Source organism: Falco biarmicus, chromosome 3 (genome assembly GCF_023638135.1).
Source record: "Falco biarmicus isolate bFalBia1 chromosome 3, bFalBia1.pri, whole genome shotgun sequence".
Classification (NCBI taxonomy): Eukaryota; Metazoa; Chordata; class Aves; order Falconiformes; family Falconidae; genus Falco; species Falco biarmicus.
The window spans coordinates 34,344,794-34,363,002 of NC_079290.1; positions in this window are offsets into that span (position 1 = coordinate 34,344,794).

An 18,209-nucleotide genomic window follows, 5' to 3' on the forward strand; every position below is an offset into this window, starting at 1 on the left:
TAATTTGTATTCTGTATTGGATTACATATTTCTCTGTATGCAGGCTCTGCTTTTTGCCTTTCTGGATTTCCAGGAGAATTTTGTTAATATGAGCATTGACCTTTTACAAACAATATGGGAGAAAGGGGAAAATTTTTAATCAGTTTAATATTCATTTCAGTCACTGCAAAAGTTTCACACAACCCACAAAATATACATTAAAATGAAGGTTGTTAGTTTATATTGGCGAAGTGCAATACAATAGCTATCTATAAGCCTAATTTATAAAATGTAGGCCTATAAGCACCATTTCTCTTTTTTCTGATAAAGAACACCACTTCCATGAAAGTGGAACTTTTCATATTAATTTGGAGTTCTTGCTTTCTGAGGGAGATCAGAAGGAAATGAAGTAAAAAGGAGCTGAAGTTTATCCCTGAGGTTTCAGAAGGTTGAGACAACTAAACTGATTTTGCCAAAACTGTATGAAGAGATGCCTGATGGCCTGCACCATGTGGGTCTTGGCTTTGGGAGTGTCATAGGAAGCAAAGTACAGTATTCACAATAGGGCTGCATTTACCTCTAGCTGTAAGCCACTGAAATATTGCACAGAATCTGCATGCTGGAGATTTAGGTTATTTTTTTCTATTACAAGGAATTTTCATTTAGGAGTAGAACATTAACTTTTTTTTGTTCTGACATCAAACAATACCCTACACTTCAGATTATGACATTTCAGTGTTTGTGAACTCAGGTTAAATTAAGTGGTTTAACCACTACGCTTGGTCTTTCTCTGCAAATTAAGGAGTAGGAGAGAGTTACGATTATGTAAGTGCCTTAGATAAGTATTTCCATACTCTTACACAGCTGGATCTAAATTCATTCCTCTCTCTGAACTCCCTAGATAAACAACATTTGGCTTCCTAGCAACCTCATTTGAACTAGGTCATTCAGACACATTATTACAATTCAATTCTATAACAGTTTGGTTTGAAATTATAAAAAATACTTGTGTTGCAGAAGTACAATTTCTTTTGCTGTGAAGCCCTTGCTTCACAAGCTAACAAGCTGAAAGACATGCTTCAGGTACCATACTCTGTTAATTTCTCTCCTGCTCCTTACACTCAGTGAAAGGATGTTGCAGGTATAAATGAGAAAAACCAAACCCATCCTTTGCCCTCTGCGTATAACAGAAATTTAAGGAGAGATACAGAGGTGCCATAGTGAAATGAGTCCAGCAGAGGCTACCAAGATGGACAGTGGACTAAAGTTCATGACATGCAGAGGGAAGCTGACAGCCAGGTTTGTTCAGTTTTCAGGAAAAGGTTAATTAATGGTGATCTAGCTGGAGATGTTGCCTAATGGGGCAGTGAGATGATGGAGTCTGTTCTTGGTGGCGCACAGCAAAAGGATGATGCATGACACAAGTATTAGGAAAAAAATCACATTGAAGGCAGTCAGCCATGGAATCAACTTACCCAGCTGAGTAGTCCTCATTGCTGAAGAAACTAAAAATTTGGCTAGACAAGTTCATTAGCAAATGCCCTAGGCCATCCCTGATTTGAGCAGGGGTTGAACGAAATAACCTCAAGAAGTCTTTTCATTATTCTACAGTTCCAACTTTTGTACATGCTGCTGTTGCTGAGGCAGCTGTACTTCAACTACGCAGATGGGCTAAGGGATGCTTACTGTACAGAACAGGTCCCTGACCCACATTGTTAAAATCCATTTGAGGTTCTACAAGTGACTTCAGCAGAAGTAGGCCTTAGGCTTCAGTTCCAGCTATTTGCATTTATTCAGTGAAAGTTTACAAGTTCTGATGCTCATAAAGAAATGCTTGAAGTTGTTTCCTAAAACTTCTGCTTCATTTAAAGTATATGCAAGAGCAAAGTAATTCAAATTCAAGTGACTTGAAACTACTTGAAACTACTGTTAATCTCTCCCCATGATGAAATATTTTGTTTCATCTCAAAAACTAATTTAATACCTTTGCTTTTCTGTCCTGCATTTGCATCCATCCCTATACTTCATTTTTTTCATGTTTTTCTCTGACACTTCAAAGGAAAATAGAGTATACAGTGTAAATCAGACTAAGTTTCCTGGATACCTACTCTTCATTTAAAAAAAAAAAAAAAAGAACCAGTAAAGTATTTTATGCTTTCCATGGCTGCCACTATCCTATTAAGTTCTACACCTGAAATGTTTTTTTTATAGCAGCTCCAAGAAAAAGTCAAACACAGGAGTCTGTGTACTTCTAAGTCTGGGTGTATTACATATGATATTGCAATTCTTTGATTATTTGTTGCCATTGTTTTACACAAGTATTCCTCAGACCTTAATCAGACCTAGAACAGACTTTTGCAAGCCACACAGACTTTAGGATCTCAGTGTTTTATGTAATGTCATTTTCATCTTTTTGAAGGCCTTCATTAAGCTATGCAAAAGAACAGATGATAATTTAGACTATATTGATACAAAAAAAAGACCTGAATTTCTCCCTAGAAACACACACAAGGCAGAGAAGAATAAAAACATGTGCATGACCAGCACAGAAGCATTCCCCGGGCAAATCACTGGGCTGCAGCAGATTTCCAAAGTAGTGTGTACATAGTGATGCCCAAGCTTCATATTCATCCCTCTCCAGGCTAGGCTGCCACTCTGAAAGACAGAAGAAAATCTGCTTTCTCCTTGTTTTTCAGTGTAAGAGATTAACATATTAAGTCTGTCAGGATTTATACAATTGGATCAGGCAACAGTTCCTGCATGGATTTGGACAGTGTAATTCAAAGTTGGCTTTTGTTTAAGCCCAATATTATTTTCTATCTGAAAATGTTAGTAAATAAGGTCTGTCTGCATGTGTTGTGTTATTTATATCAGTTAATGACATTTTTAAGTAGCAACTAATTTGTTTCTGGTTGGTTAAATCATCTTGGGTTGAAATTTTTAGTTCAAAGTTTCACATTAGTTCCCTAAAAATGATGCTTTAAGCTATGTAAGTATTTTCTCACTATAGCTAAACATGATAATTTCTAGGAAATTATATGCAAACAACACAGATGTAACTACTGATATGGTTCTGACTAGGAAACTAACACACTGCTGTCAAGGACAATAACGTTGTGGAAACCAGATGAGATGGAGCTTTGCAACACCAGGTACCCAGTGCCTTATGCATGCACATTCAGAGGAACAACAGAGGCAGAAGTTTCTAGCTACATAGGCATCTGTGTTTCCTGCAGTCCAGTTTCCCCAGCTAAAAATTCAAAACCTGCTGAATTTTACTGTTTCCAGTAACTTACCTGGTCTAGTTCCTCCACAGATATTTCAAGTACTTTTGCATTACACTGCACCCCAGTTTACTGGTGTGTCTGCAGTTGGACCACATGTTACTGTGGTAGGAACTACCACCATTCAGCTTTAAGGATGAACGTGTTATTACTGTTAATGCTCACCCAAGCCTTTTCCTGAATTGGGTACAGCTTATGTAGAAGAGAGAACCTGGGCCAAAATGTAATGATAACAAATACTACTCTAGTGACAGCTGAATTTTTAATGGTGACAAACTAGAAATATACAGACCCTTTCAGGTGAGGAAGCAGAGCAATTAAGCTGCTCACACAGTTCAAGGAAAATCAAGCCCTTGATGCTGAGGTACATGATTTAAATGTAAGACCACTTCTCTTGCATTAAAAAATGGTAGTGACCACTTTCCAAATACAGAGTTACTGCAGAGACCAAGGGGCAGCCATGTCCAATCCAAGTAGGACTACATTTCCCCTGATCTTACATTCTCTTTTTCTCACTGAGTGAGTAACTTCATATGACTATCTACCAGCCTTTGGATCTCAGTATGCAGAGCTGCATATCTCACCTTTAAATTTTTTTGAACACTAGAAACAAAACCTGTTAATATTAACTGTTGCCTTAGGTAAATTTTCAGAACGTGACCAATGTATTTACTCTATCGACTGTACTCTCTGAAGAAAAGTGTGGTAAGAGAGATATCCTGCAAAGACGAAAGTAACTATATTTATTTCCCATAGGTAAAACTGCCATTACCTTTCCTGTATTGCCACTAACTGGTCTGATTACCCTCACAACAGAGCCAATTTTACACTGGAATGATTCCACCATCTTCAAATAAGGTTGCCTTCATTTAAGTTTAATCTGAGAGAAGTATCAGGCTCCAAATTTGATTTAATCCAGAGAAAATAATAAGAAACTTAAAGTAGTTCAGTTTGAATCTTAAGCTATTTGATTTCATCTCTTTTCAAAGAAAAAAAAAAAATTTAGCACTGGGGAAACAAAGTCAAAAGATTTACCCATCATAATCATTTGAGTTACAGACTGTTTTGTGCAGCCTGTGCTCCAATGTTACTAATTCCTTCCAGTTTCCTGCTTTTTTACTGCTTCAAGGGGAATGAAATTAACACTCAACAAAATCTGTATTTTCAGGCTTGAGGCTTCAGACACATAACGTTTTTGAACATTCAGCAGAAATTCTCCAGACTTATAACAGATGTTACAATAGTTTATCAAGGCAGAACTGCAAAACAACTGGAAAGGATTATGTAAAATAAATTAAAATTAAACAGGAACTGTAGTACTGGCATATACCTTATATTAGATACACTTATTAGACTTCCAGGGCTTCCTTTTGTCTTTCCAAAATGTTGATTTGATTTTTTTCAAGTAGAAACAGTATGATTTAGAGCTTGACACAGCACATGTTCCAAAGCCCGGAGTATTACAAAAAGATTAATAGACACTGAATGAAACTCCTAAAAAAGATTTCCTAAATTGATGCATTTATATATTTGTTTTTTCTAATTTTAAAAGAAAAAGAAAAAGGAGAAAAGAAAAGAAAAGAAAAGAAAAGAAAAGAAAAGAAAAGAAAAGAAAAGAAAAGAAAAGAAAAGAAAAGAAAAGAAAAGAAAAGAAAAGAAAAGAAAAGAGAAAAGAGAAGCAAAAAGAGAAAAGAAAAGAATAAAGTGTGGCCATCACTTGCCTACCCAGTTATTTCCTATGCATAAATAGCAAAACTCTGTGATCGCTGTGTGTTCCACAACACCTTTCCCAAGGACAGTAAATTATATTTCCCTTTCCTCCTCCAGATCTCAGATTTTTCCTTCATCCTGCCCCACCACTTTGACCAAGTCACCATGGATTTGATTGATTCAGAGCTATGGACAAATCGATAATATTCTCAGACCTCTTGGCTGGCTGATTTCTCTTTGATCAGCTCAGAATTGACTGCAGCACCAGCAGGAACACAAATTCAGATCTCTAGTTTTGTGAGAACTTTATACCTTTTTGGTTTTGTCAGATTTGGCTAAACCAGACAACATAAAAAAACTATTGAAGTGAACTAAAGACAGGTTTTGTATCAGCCTCCTGTTATTAAAACTTAAAGCTAAAAGCATTATTCACTTTGTTATTGCAATCAATGCTGTTCTGTTACAATTTGAGTCACATTTGTAATAGGTAGTTTAAAGAATTGCAAAATCATAGAAATCCGGAACAAGTATATCCTCTAAATAGCAATAAAAGATTGATTATCATCCCCTGGAAGTACTTTCATCTTCTGGTTTTGTGAAAACTTTGCATGATCTTCTAAAAGCTTAATGCAATGCTCTGTGTAACTTCTACCATAATTTAAAGCAGAACAATGGAAAAGCTGTGTTTGCAGTATGATTTATTTGACCTGAGAATGCCTTGGGATTTATTGTAAATTTGGAGGCTGCAGAGCTCTGGAAGAAGCTTTTAGCAATTCGCTTATTTACTGTCTTTGACCATATCCTGAAAGGTAGAGATATTAGTTATTTTTTTTCCTCAGACTTAGACTCTTCTATGCTTATGTTGTCAAATACAAAGCCATTTATAAGCAGAATAAAGAACAACTTTCCAAGAAATTACTGAGGCTCACAAATGAAAGGGCTAGAGCGCTTACCTATCAAGGGTTGCATGTAGGACTATTATTACTTGATTTTACAGTGATTGATGCCTTCAGGAAAAAAAAGCTATTATTGTTCAGCTTTAGAAAATAGAATAGTACACATGAAGAATTTTTAAAACTGTGAAGAGAGGAGTACTGAAGAACAGCTACCCTTATATAAATTATTATCTATCTTGCCCATGATCATGTCTGATGGTCAACTGGTGCATGTTTCCCACAGGAACTGCTACCATCACTCTCTTAATCAATTTAGTTCTGTGGTTGAGGGTACTTTTCGTAAAAATTTATATCATAACTCAAGGAGATTAACCTAACTGAAAAAATACTGAATCATTCCTGACATTTGCCATTCCATGCTGATATTTATATTAAATAGTTTAACTGTACTGTGGAAGTTTTAAATATTTCTTTTATTGTAGCAGGAACTCCTACTTTTAGAAAAATATGAAAAAATCTTCAGCTACCTTACAACGACCAGTAGCCGACCAGTTAAGGTGCAAGAGGTGTCTGAAAGTTTAAAGATCCAAGTTTCTGCATAACATAGCTTGGAGATGCCCCCAGATCTCACTGATAGAAAAATGAGATAAGTGGTTGTCCATAGAACTGAATGATTCTACTTTCAACTGCCTGTCTTCCTTGTGTAACACTTACTATTTTTATACAGGTTATAAATCAAGATACAAAATTAATCCACATAACCACAAGCAACCTTTATTAAAAAAAAAAAAAAAAAGAAAAAAAAAGAAAAAAAAATTCTGTCTCCCTCCTGCTCTTTTCTTGATGAAAAATATCTTCTCTCACATAAAGCTCGTTTCTTGTCAGATTCCATATGTTCTTTTCCAGGAAAAGTTCAAGTTTTTTGAAGAAACATGTTCCAATGGAAAAAAGCCTTTCCACTGGAAAATTCCCCACTAGCTTTAATCCAATTCCCTTCCTTGAGGTCACAATGAGAGTTAAAATATTCATTCCTTCTATGCTTTCACCATAACTTCAAACTGGCCATGCAGCTGTTCTGGAAGTCCTGGGTCCCTTAAATTGCTGCCTCAGAGGTATTTTGCCCATCTGAAAGCCACTTAACTGTGAAGCTTTCACTCTCCCCGTATTAAAACACCTACTCTTGAAGCTGATGTGAGCAGCAGCCTCAGAAACCAACTGACATAGCAAACGTTTTAAAGTGCTCACAAACCTCAGATGTGCTGCGTGTCCTTCGGCGTCACCTCCTGCCACGCAAGGTTTATAATGCACAGGGTCCCCGAGCAGCTGCCCCTTGCTCTCCCGAGCCCTGAGAGCACAGAGCAGTAGCAATGGGGCTGATGAGACAAGGCACAGCCCGTTGTCAGCTGTCCCCAGCTGTGGTGCCTCTTCCAACCTAACGCGGTTATCCCATGGGTTTGGGGGAAGTCACAGCACTGAAGGATCCCCACTCACCTTTATGTGCAAGGCAGTTTTTCTCAGCACAGAGCCTGCTGCAAGGCAAGACACTGACAAGGCACACTTCTTCAGAGCCTGCTTTCCTTCATACACTGCTTCATTACACTTAATTCTGACTTTGTACCACTACATACAGGTTTCTGCTGTCCATATGGACTAGAAAGTCTACATGTCCCTGGCCAGAAGCTGCAGATGGAAGACCACTAGGCTTTGTCTCTCTAAATTTGTAGCATAGTTATAGGAAAGAGTTCTACATACTTGTTCCAAATTTATAATTTTTCATTGTTGCCCATTCAAAAAAAAAAGTCCAGTGTGAAACTGAGCAGAGACATATCAACATCCAAAATCAATCCAAAAGATAAGAAATTCAGTATACAATCAGCAGTATTTTATCACTTTGCATAGCTGGGTGTTGTAAACTATTGCAAATAATAGTATTCAATATATATGGTACATGTAATGCAATGCCATGTAAAAGCTTATTTATGTGACAGGTGCTTTGACGGTAAATAAAATGGACTTGACAAGGACAGACTTAATGATGTGGCATTCTCATTTGAACTGTCTCAGGACAGTGGGTAAGAATTCATCCATTCTTAAATGGGTTCTTCTAGCAAGAACTCCCATTAACCTCTAGTGAACCCTTTATAAACTGAAGAGTATTGAAAATGTTCTAAACCAGTAAATACTGAAAATATGAAATAAATGTTGCAGAAACACAAATCTGCTGGGATTTATTCTTTGGAATTTTTCACCTTGCACAGATTTGAAGACAAGGACTTTCCTTCATAATAAGTATAATTTGAGTGATTGACTGCACAGTTGAAAATTAAATTTAGTATTTTTGAAATATGCATTAAGAACACAATATATTTGAGCCTCCTTTTGTTTATGGCTCAGTAACTGCTCCACTAGCTTGCTTTCAAAGATACAGCAGTTTTTTCCCTCTGCTTATTGTTGGTTTTTCTAGAAAACTGTGTATCTTGTTTAATGATTTTCTTCTCAAAATGTCTTTCAGTGTAATTTAAAACTTTTTCTTTTGAATAAACAAACCCATATGAAGAAATCTTATAAAAATTCTTATCCCAAGGGACTGCAAGACTTATGTTCCTCTCCAAATACAAATCCTTATCACAGACTCAGTACAGTCCATGATTCACAAATCCTAGGGGATTATTGCAAAGCATTAAAAACATAAACACACAGGCATACTTTTCATCCATAAAAACAGTATGAGGGGAAACTACAGACAACAGAGATCACTCTATATGAGGACATGACTCCAAAGTTTATGGCTTCATAGAATGAAGCAGAATACACAGAGAAATAGAGAAGTGTTTTATTTCCTTAATTTGTTTTTATTCCCAGGAAGACTCTTACTGAACAATTAAACAAACCCCAAAACAGTGAGAGAACCCACTCACTATGGCTCTAAAACACAGCAGAAATGGAGGAACAGTCTTTAAACTTAAGACATATTTCAGATGCCACTGTAAGCAGGTGAGAAGGTGGAGGAGTTTCTTTCCTTCTCACCAGCAGGGTTTGGGATATCTGAATTAATCATGACTGTGACATCAAGTCACATTTACCTGTTTGTCCTTATGTACAGCCATGTATAATCATCATGTGCTCTATAGAAAATTCTCCCTTAACAATATGCAAATATCTCAATATTTTTACCTTCAACATTCTGTGGAAATTGCTCTCTCATCTTGAATTTTTTGTACTAAATATCCAAATAGCCTCTTGGCTCTTCCAGCTTTATCAGTCTCATTTTCAATAGCTTATTTAATTGCTTCTTCTATTCCCTTTTTAATGATTCATGCTATGTTCAACCCATGCGTGGAACATAACCTATTCTCTTCAACTAAATCTCTGTTAAAATCCTATTTCAAGTGACAACACTTCATTAATTTTTCCACATATGCAGGTATTTCTTGAATTTATGAAAATATCCTGACTTCTTTATACCTATGTTTTATACCATTAACTCTTCTTAGCAAAGACCATGTTTATTTTGTCTATTCAGAGTTGTGGAGTAAATTTTTGAAGCTGGATAAATATTTGTATGTCCTGTAAAAGCATAACCTCCTTTATATATGTTGGATCATAAACTGAACTTTATTTTAACATCATATGGATTTTGTGGGTTTTTGAGCTTCATGTATGTATTTGGCATATTGGTGTTAAGAAGTATGGGTCTGTTAACAGATATGGTGCCATTTAAATAGCTGGTCAAATGAGAAGATAAGTGACATAACATGCATGGATATTACAGGGAATTTTTTTAGTTCAAGTCACAGACAACTAGATTTTGGAAGGGTAGAACAGACAGCCAATTGAGAGCTACATAAGCAAAATAGGTAGTCATCTAAGATGGCATGGCACTGCCAGCTACCCTTCCTACGCTATGCTGTCCTGACTTCTGCATCTGAGGAAGTAATAAGGATGTATGTCAGCTACTAATAGGAGTGAGAGGAGATCATCTCCCAGCGGTAACCTCAACCCTTCCATCTGGCCACAGTGCAGGAGCAGTAAACGCAACCATCTATTGTGCTCTCATCCTAGCTCACAGCTTTGCCATGACAACATGGAGTAGGTCCTCTTCCCTGAAGAAGCAATATTCAACTTTAATAACATTTCTAATAGGCCATGAGCCAACATTTGCCTCCTATTCATATTACATGTATCCAGTAACTATGTCACCTGGAGCATATAAATTCATTAGATCAATCTAGCATCCAAAGTTAACAACCATTACATTATAGAAGTTTTCCTGTCTACATTAATAATCCATCTTTTCCCAAATGAGAACAAAGGAAAAACAACAAAAAACCTCAACTCCACTACCCCTCCGTATTATTCTTTGAATTACCTTTGTGGAGGTAAACAAAATATTGAACAGTAACTATGGTCTTCCACTGTACAGAAAGGAAAAGGCACATAAAGATGGTGCAGGAGAACTCTAAACTATAAATTATGCTAAGAGCAGGACTTGGTGACTTAGTCCAGAACACAGAAAAGCTGTGCATCTTCTGAGATGGGAAGGACACTCTTATCCCTGGGTCCTACTGCAGTATCACACCTTCCATACTATGACTTGTTACAGACACATGCACCACATGCACCACTGAAAAAAAATTGTCCATCTGTTGGAGAAGAACTCTTCATATTTACATTCTTGTAGTTTAGCTGTGAGGCCATGTCAGGTAGCTTCATCTACAAATGCTCATCTGAATTGCCCGATTCAAGAATTGAGTTGTCCTGATTCCTTTAATAATGTTGTGAGAAGAAAGGCATAAAGGAGCCTAATCTCCCTTCAAGAAGTCTGTTGCTTCCCCTCCAGATAGTTGGGATGAATCTCAGTCTCTGCACTCACCTCCCCAGTGGTACTGCTTCAAGGCATAGTGAAGAAATGAGAATAAACATGTTACATGTCACATGACCACATCAAGTCAGAGTTTTTAAACACAGTGCTTATTGTCAAAAGAAGCCTTTTCCAAACTGTCATTTTCAAATTTACTGAACAGGTGTGTGACAGAGTAAATCAACATTAAAAGGAAAGCAAATCAAATACACAGCACGTTTAAAAACAATTAATACAACACAAACAGTGGGCAAGAAACAGACTGATGATTTGGAAACTGCTCTTTATCAAAGGCTAAAGCATAGTAGGTGGCTGAGGTTATTGTCTTTTTCTATCAGTGACATCTGGTTTCTTGGCAGTTTCTGTAGGCAGTAAGCACCTCAGAGCCCTTTTTAGCTTTCCCTGTGGGTAAGGTACCGAATCCAATGGGAATGCATAAACGCTTCTATGCAGCTCATTCTATAGGGCATATTCCTCTCATATTATTTTTTTACAGAGTGCTACAGCAAAATCTGCTTGCTCCTACCCAAAAAATAAATACTTAAAGAAACATCTGTATTAAAATGTTTGTGTATTCAGGATGAACTACTTATTTCATTTGGAAATAGCAAGATAGACATTTCAGTCTATGTTAAAAGAAACTGTAAAGACATAACAACATCTTAGCAAACAGGCTGCTCCTCCTGTGAGTCCAGGATCATACCCGTACACTTAGAAAATATTTGTTACTGGTTTTACCTCTTGTGGTCCTTCAAAACCAATACAGCTGACAACATATGAAAAAGATTACACTTTTGTCCATCTGAAAGTAGCACAATTAACTGACAATTTCACCATCGTTTGTGCCTGAAGGCTCCACTAAAGCAGCAGTGCTGAAAGTAGAGCTTGGTTATTTTTGAGAAATGGCAGGACAAATCAGTAATTTAACTACATGTTATGCACAGTTTCAGAACAACCTTGGGATGGAAGAATGCTAGCCAAAAGTTTGAGTAATGCCAAAGATGAAGTCTGATTAATTTCCAGAAGACTGTAATACATATCTACCGACCATAATAGGGAAACAAGACCTGACGACACAAGAGTAGACAACATTCTTGTAAAATGTTATCTACTAGAATAAATTAATACATGAACAGTTTTAAAAACTGTTCAACAGGAGAGTAGCGACTGCAGCAAAAGGTTCTAAATCTATAGCATTTGGTTGTAAATTCACCAGACCTTGTCCCTAAGCATTCAGGATTACATTCACAAAAGGTATTTGCGTGCCTTATACTGTAATAGTCACTCAGTGTTTATTGACTTTAAAGGGAAATAAGCACTGAAAACCCTTTGTAGATCAACCACTTAGCTCTTAATGAAGAGTACATCACTTTTAATTTACCTGTATGAAAAGGATGCAAAGCCCAATCTTTTATTGAGGCTTAGTATTAGCTTCAAAACTGCTCACTGTCTTTATTGGTAAAGGGCAGGACTCTGACTACTTTTGGTCAATAAACAGAAAAAACATATCTGTTGACCCACTGTCATTCCTTGCTTGGTCTAAACAAAGTTCTCTCCAAAAACCTAGCTGAAAAGCCCTGGCTGTGGTTTGCTTTGTACATTAGTGGTGCCAGAAGCTCCACTGACCATTAAGTTGCCACTGCTCTTGCTAATAGAACACTAATTGAGGATCTTAAAAAAAGCATCACCATCAGCTTGTACAGACTGCTTTCTCTATGACAGATTTGGCAGAGCAATAGAAACATTATAGAAGCTTAATAGAAAATAAATTAGAGTCAGGAAGCAGATGGAGGAGACCTGATACAACATCTAGCATGATTTTAAGCAGGCCACAGCACTGGAGCACTGAAGAATCAAGAGAAGTCTAGTGGTCTCATGACAAAGTAATACTGGTTCTCAGGATGTTCTGGTGTTGTCATGGTAGGAATCAAGATAAAGCACCTGAAGAAGAATATAATGTTCAGTGGTTGTGGAAGAGATGAACAGGGAAATCGGAAGATTTAAGAGGCATTTTGCAGAATGGGAATGAGGAAGAAAGGAGTACTGGATTATTATACAAATAAAACTTAATAACTATATGACTGATAGCAAGCTTCATGAGATTTCTGGGTTGACTTTAGGTTAGAGGTGAAAATGGGGGGAAGTCGTGCTAAACTGAAGGAACATATATCTCATCTCATGATACTCAGGGGCTGACGATGCCAAAGACCAGGGTAACTGGCTGTACGAGTACATGCTCATAGACATGCACACAGAAGGAAGCAGAATGGGGTTATCCAGTATCTCACAGTACTTTGCTTCCAGCCCACCTCTATCAGTCAGATGCCCTTAAAAATAGGGTGTCTTTTCTAAAGACCAAACAGCCATGTATGAATAAACAGGGAAGCTGTAACTAAAAACTTTTCCAGGTTTTCATCTGAAGGAAAACTGACTGGTCTGCTGCTTTATAACTCTGGAAAAACTATAATTTAAAAAAGAGACATAAATCTTCCACTTTCCCTGATAAAATTTACTGCTGTTCATAAACTGCCTAATCATGAACTTACTAGTGCTTTTGATTAATGACTGTGGAGAGAAAAAAGGTCATATTTTATTTGAATAAGAAATGGCAGTTTTGTAGCAGTGAGAGCCATAACCAAGCTAACTCTATAACAGAAGGGAAATGGCTTCTTTCCAGCTTTTACAGCACTGATCGAGCTTTTAAATACTAAATAAATCTCTTTTCCTACACTGCTAAAACTTTCATTGTCCCAAGAACAATCTTAAACTTGAAAAAGATATGAAATACATTAGTAAAGTCTAATACAGGAAGGGGAGTTGGCCAATGGGGGAAAGCCCCATTTTAACTACTCCTTTAAACACTTCAGGCGTTCTATGGGGGGTTTTCCTCCTTAAATAGAAATAGACTTCCAGCACTAGTGACCTTAAAAGGCAAATATTTTATTGCATCTTACCACCAAACATATTACATCACCTTTGGAATCTCTTTATCTAGGTTTATCTCCAGCACACAGTACTTGAGAGTCTGAGAACATTAAAGTATAACTCCTAATACTTAAGACACAGTCTTCCAAAGACTTATGACATTATGAACTTTAAACAGAGACATAATTCCATCAAATTAATTTTTTCCCCTCACAATTTCAGTAAAAGAATTTACCTTTTTTAAAGTTAGCCATATTCACATATATAGCAGAACCAGAATGCAAAAACACAATAGCTGATGGCAAGTAGAAGAATCACTAGTGTAAGTAATTGTCTTGCACAGCTGTTGCATGTATACAAGAATGACTCCAGTGTTATGTGAGGACACAGGAGACAGACTGCTATTTCAGATGGGTGCAAGCTAGTTTCAGTACATTGAGTTAAAGAAGGTTAAATTACCCTTCTCCTTAAATTCTGTGACAGCTGTGTAGAGGTTACCTTAAAAGTAAAGCAAGATGCTTTTGTAGAGGGTTTGGAATATTGAGCTTAAGGAGACAATAAAATAAAATGAAAAGAAATAAGTTCAGTTTAAAAATATTGTTGGGGTTAGAAGGGTTCCAATGGATGTTGCAGGATTTTCCTATCCACAAGACAGAAGAGTCAGAATTAGAATTATTTTTAAATAGTAAAGCATGTGCTAATAACAGTCTACCAATTTAAAAGTTACAATAGGAAGAAAAGCTTTTTATTCATATTGCTCTGAAAAATCTAACTAAAAAGAGAGCATGAATTCTTCACACCATTACCTGAACATAAGTAAACTCCTTCCTGCAAATATAAAGTGAATGTAGCAGGTCAGCCAAATCAATAAAGGATTTTTTTGCCATGAAAAGCTCTTCTTTTTAAACCCAGCTCACTGTTTAGCAGGAGTGATTCTTAATGGTGAAATACTAGTCTCTACAGCTTCTCTTAGAGCTGATCATGTTACTAGAAGTATAATCCATGTTATACTTACAAATGAGAGGCCTAGGAGAAGAAAGAAGTGGAGCCTGACTTGCTCATAGTGTCATTACTCTTCTACCTTTTGTTACTGAATCAAATGAGTTGCCAAATCAAATCCAATCATTAACAGCAAAGCCTCATGAAGTGCAGGCCAAACAGGTCATGAGTACTATATAGGCCAGGCTTATTCCAAACACTTTCCCTCCTGCAAGTTTCACATATTTTATCCAGCAGGTTGAAATGAAATTACCACCCTGCTCTGCCCTTCACAAGTAATGGAAGTACAGGGCTAACACTTGCTTTTGCTTTCCTTCTTTCTTTGTGTTTCAGTTAGTCTTTGTGCTATAATCTATACAGACATATTGATTCAACAGATGTTGAGAATAGTTCTCATCTTCACAAAAGGTCAGCCTAGTACTGCAGAAGAGTGAGAGCTGTGAATATGAATCCCTTTTTGTTAGAGGTCAGAACCAAAACCAGGTCCTGTATTTGAGCTTGGGATACAACCCACTAGATAGTTGCATTAAAATATTCTCACTGCTCTCTTTTAAAAGATGGGAAAAGAAAGCAGAAGCCAACGCAACACTCTGAAGAAGTTAATCATGTTAGGCACTACTTTTTTAAACCAAGCTACTTAACAAAATGTGAATGTTTGCTTGACAGCTGGGTTTTGTAATGTATTATCTGTTCAGAGTGAACCGAGCTGTTAATTTGACTTACAAGTACCATTAGGAATGGATTTAAAAGAATAAGAATTTCTGTGTCTTCCACCAGAGGTTTTCCCATCCAAACAATCATTCATCACAAGTGCAAAAGCGCAGAAAAAAAGCTAGAATCGAAACCAAATAGATCGGTCTTGATCCATGTGTGTCAGGGAAAGCCTTAGACAGTAATTACAGCACTATATTTAAGTAGAGAAAAATACACATAGGAAAACTGCAAAAGTTTGAGGGCCTGGTTGAAACAGAGGCAAGTCCCAATTCAGTGTTTTATCAACTATATCACATTAACTCCATATTTAAAGAGGTTTTTAAAGAGGTTTTTTTCCTCAACTAAGCCACTGTTTTTGCAGTGCTCACTTCTCACTTCGTTGCTATGTTGTTGGCTGGATTAAATAGCTTGTGTTGGTGGCATGCTTTAAATATTTATGTTAGCAAAAACATAAGGCTTAGCATCACTGCAGTGGGAAGAGGATGCTCTGAGGGTACGTAGAATATATGATGGATTTAGAGGAATACATTATGCACTTCTGAGAGCTTTCATTCTTTTGATAACACAGTGAATTTCAGATTTCCAAAAGAGATGCAATTTATAACCAAATAAACCTATTTCCATTTCCCTAAGATAAAAGTGTTAGCATTATACAAGTTTTACCGTTACTGGCATGAAACATCCTAAATGAATCACCCTCTCTTCCTCCTCTCCCCGCAATGATCACTCACAAGTATAGGAAAGCAGTTGCCACAGATGCTTATTTCTGCTCTTCCCAACAGGTGCCTGCCTTGTGGATCTCTGGGTCCCTTTTCATCCAAATTAAGACATGTTCATTTCCCCAGTCCCTCTTCAAAAAAGTATGTCATGCTTTTATAACCAAAATAATTGAAAAGTAAAGTAATCTTATGAAAAAGGTAATGGAGCTGTATCACTTAAGTTATCACACTTGCTTCTGTTTCTTAAGCTTCTCAATTTTATTAAAAAGGAAAGCTTCAAAAGCCCGCAAGTATTGAATGTGAAAGTCTAACCCTATCCTGATCACCTTCTGATATTTTTTCAGTGTAAACAAAAATATTTCCTTCTCTAAGTCTTCCCACTGCCTTTACTCTTATAAGAGAATATAATTGAGGAATATTGAGAAGACATTGGTCAGGCACCATGCACCAAGAATGAGATTATATATTGAAAACATTCTGAATAAGAGAATAAGAGATACTTGTTTTGACTGGGTTCTTTTAAAACACACACACACACACACACACACACACACAAAAATGCCTTTTTTTTAATGAGGTCTGCTTTTCACCTCACATTAAATGGCTTTGAGTTCCAAAACAGAACAGGTTCTAGACCTAAACCTTACCAGAATTTGAGATTCAGTTATGATTCAAGAATTTCTCTACTTTTCATGTATATCAAAGTTTTCTTTTCCTGATGTGCTCACTATGAAAGTTAAACTCACCTGTTGTTTTCTTATAGTTTTATTTAAGGGAATTCCTTTCTACCACTCCACAAAGACAAATACTACCATCCTTGTTCTCCATGGCTATTCTGCATAAAAGAAACAACAATCTGCAGTTAAAATCAATCATAGCCAGCTAGCTGTGTGTGAAATCACATGAATGCAGTGACTAGATAATAACTTGCATTCTAGCTTTGAATATAAAGATATATGTAAAGCAGTGATTCTGAAACCAATATCACAATATCTTTTGTGAAAAATATATTCAAAATTTTTAAAAGCAAGATAAATTCCAGGTTGTGGCTATTTTACAAGGCTAGAAAACAAAGTAGCAGAACCACATCTTTTTTGGGAGTCTTGGCATTTTACTGAGCTTTTTGGCAGCTTGCTATTTTAGTGTGTGCTTGCATGGTTCAGAGATCTTTCTGATCCTACTAGCATTTGGAGGGAAATAATTTTACCAAAGTGACTTTCTTTTCAACCTCTTGTTGTAATTAGCCTTCAGACAGAAAAAAAAGTAACTTGTCCAGTAAAAGTTTTAAAATTTGGTGCACAGCCATCTCATGCAGCTGCACACTGAAATACATTTTCCAGTCCAGGAGTCAGCCCTTTAGAGGGGAAAGGTTGTCTGCTCTCCTTATCTTCTTCCTGAGGTTTCCTGCTGAAGACATTCAGCAGAGGAGCCCTTGTCTACTTCCCCACTGTAAACAGCTGCAGCACATATTGACAAAAAATTTAACAGTACAGAAGGATGTTTGAGCTCATTGCACATATTTTGATAAACTCTAACACTTGAACTTCATATTTTGAACATCTCCAGTCTCCCTTAAAGTGCCTCACACACAAAGGGTTTCCCCTGTGAAATACCCAGCAGACCACATACAGGCAATTTCCCATCCAAAGGGTGTGGCAGAGAATCTATTCCCTTCTATAGCAATCTATTCTTCTCCATGGATATGCATGAAAAATGGGAAGAGAAAAGGGACTATGACCTCAGCAGTATAAGGTTACTAAATGATTACACGTGACTACACATGAGAGCACTGCTTTTTAGGTTGTTTGCTCCTGACACAAGGATGACCTGTTACACATTCCAAATCAGTACTGCTTACTAACTAAGATAGTGAGGAGACCCTAAGTTGATAGTACAAGATGATGTGGTCCTCCAAGAGGGGCTACATGTGGCTGAATTCTTCCAGGTAGGTCTCATGACCACCTTTCTGAGGGGCTGTTCCTTTTTTTCTCTAGATCCACAGACTCATTTTGGATATTCATTTAAGTCAGAAATAGAGACTTTTGAGCACTACCCCAGTTGATAAAGATTTCTCATGTGATGAGTCACATTTTAGGCAGTAACATACCATTACTAAAGAATT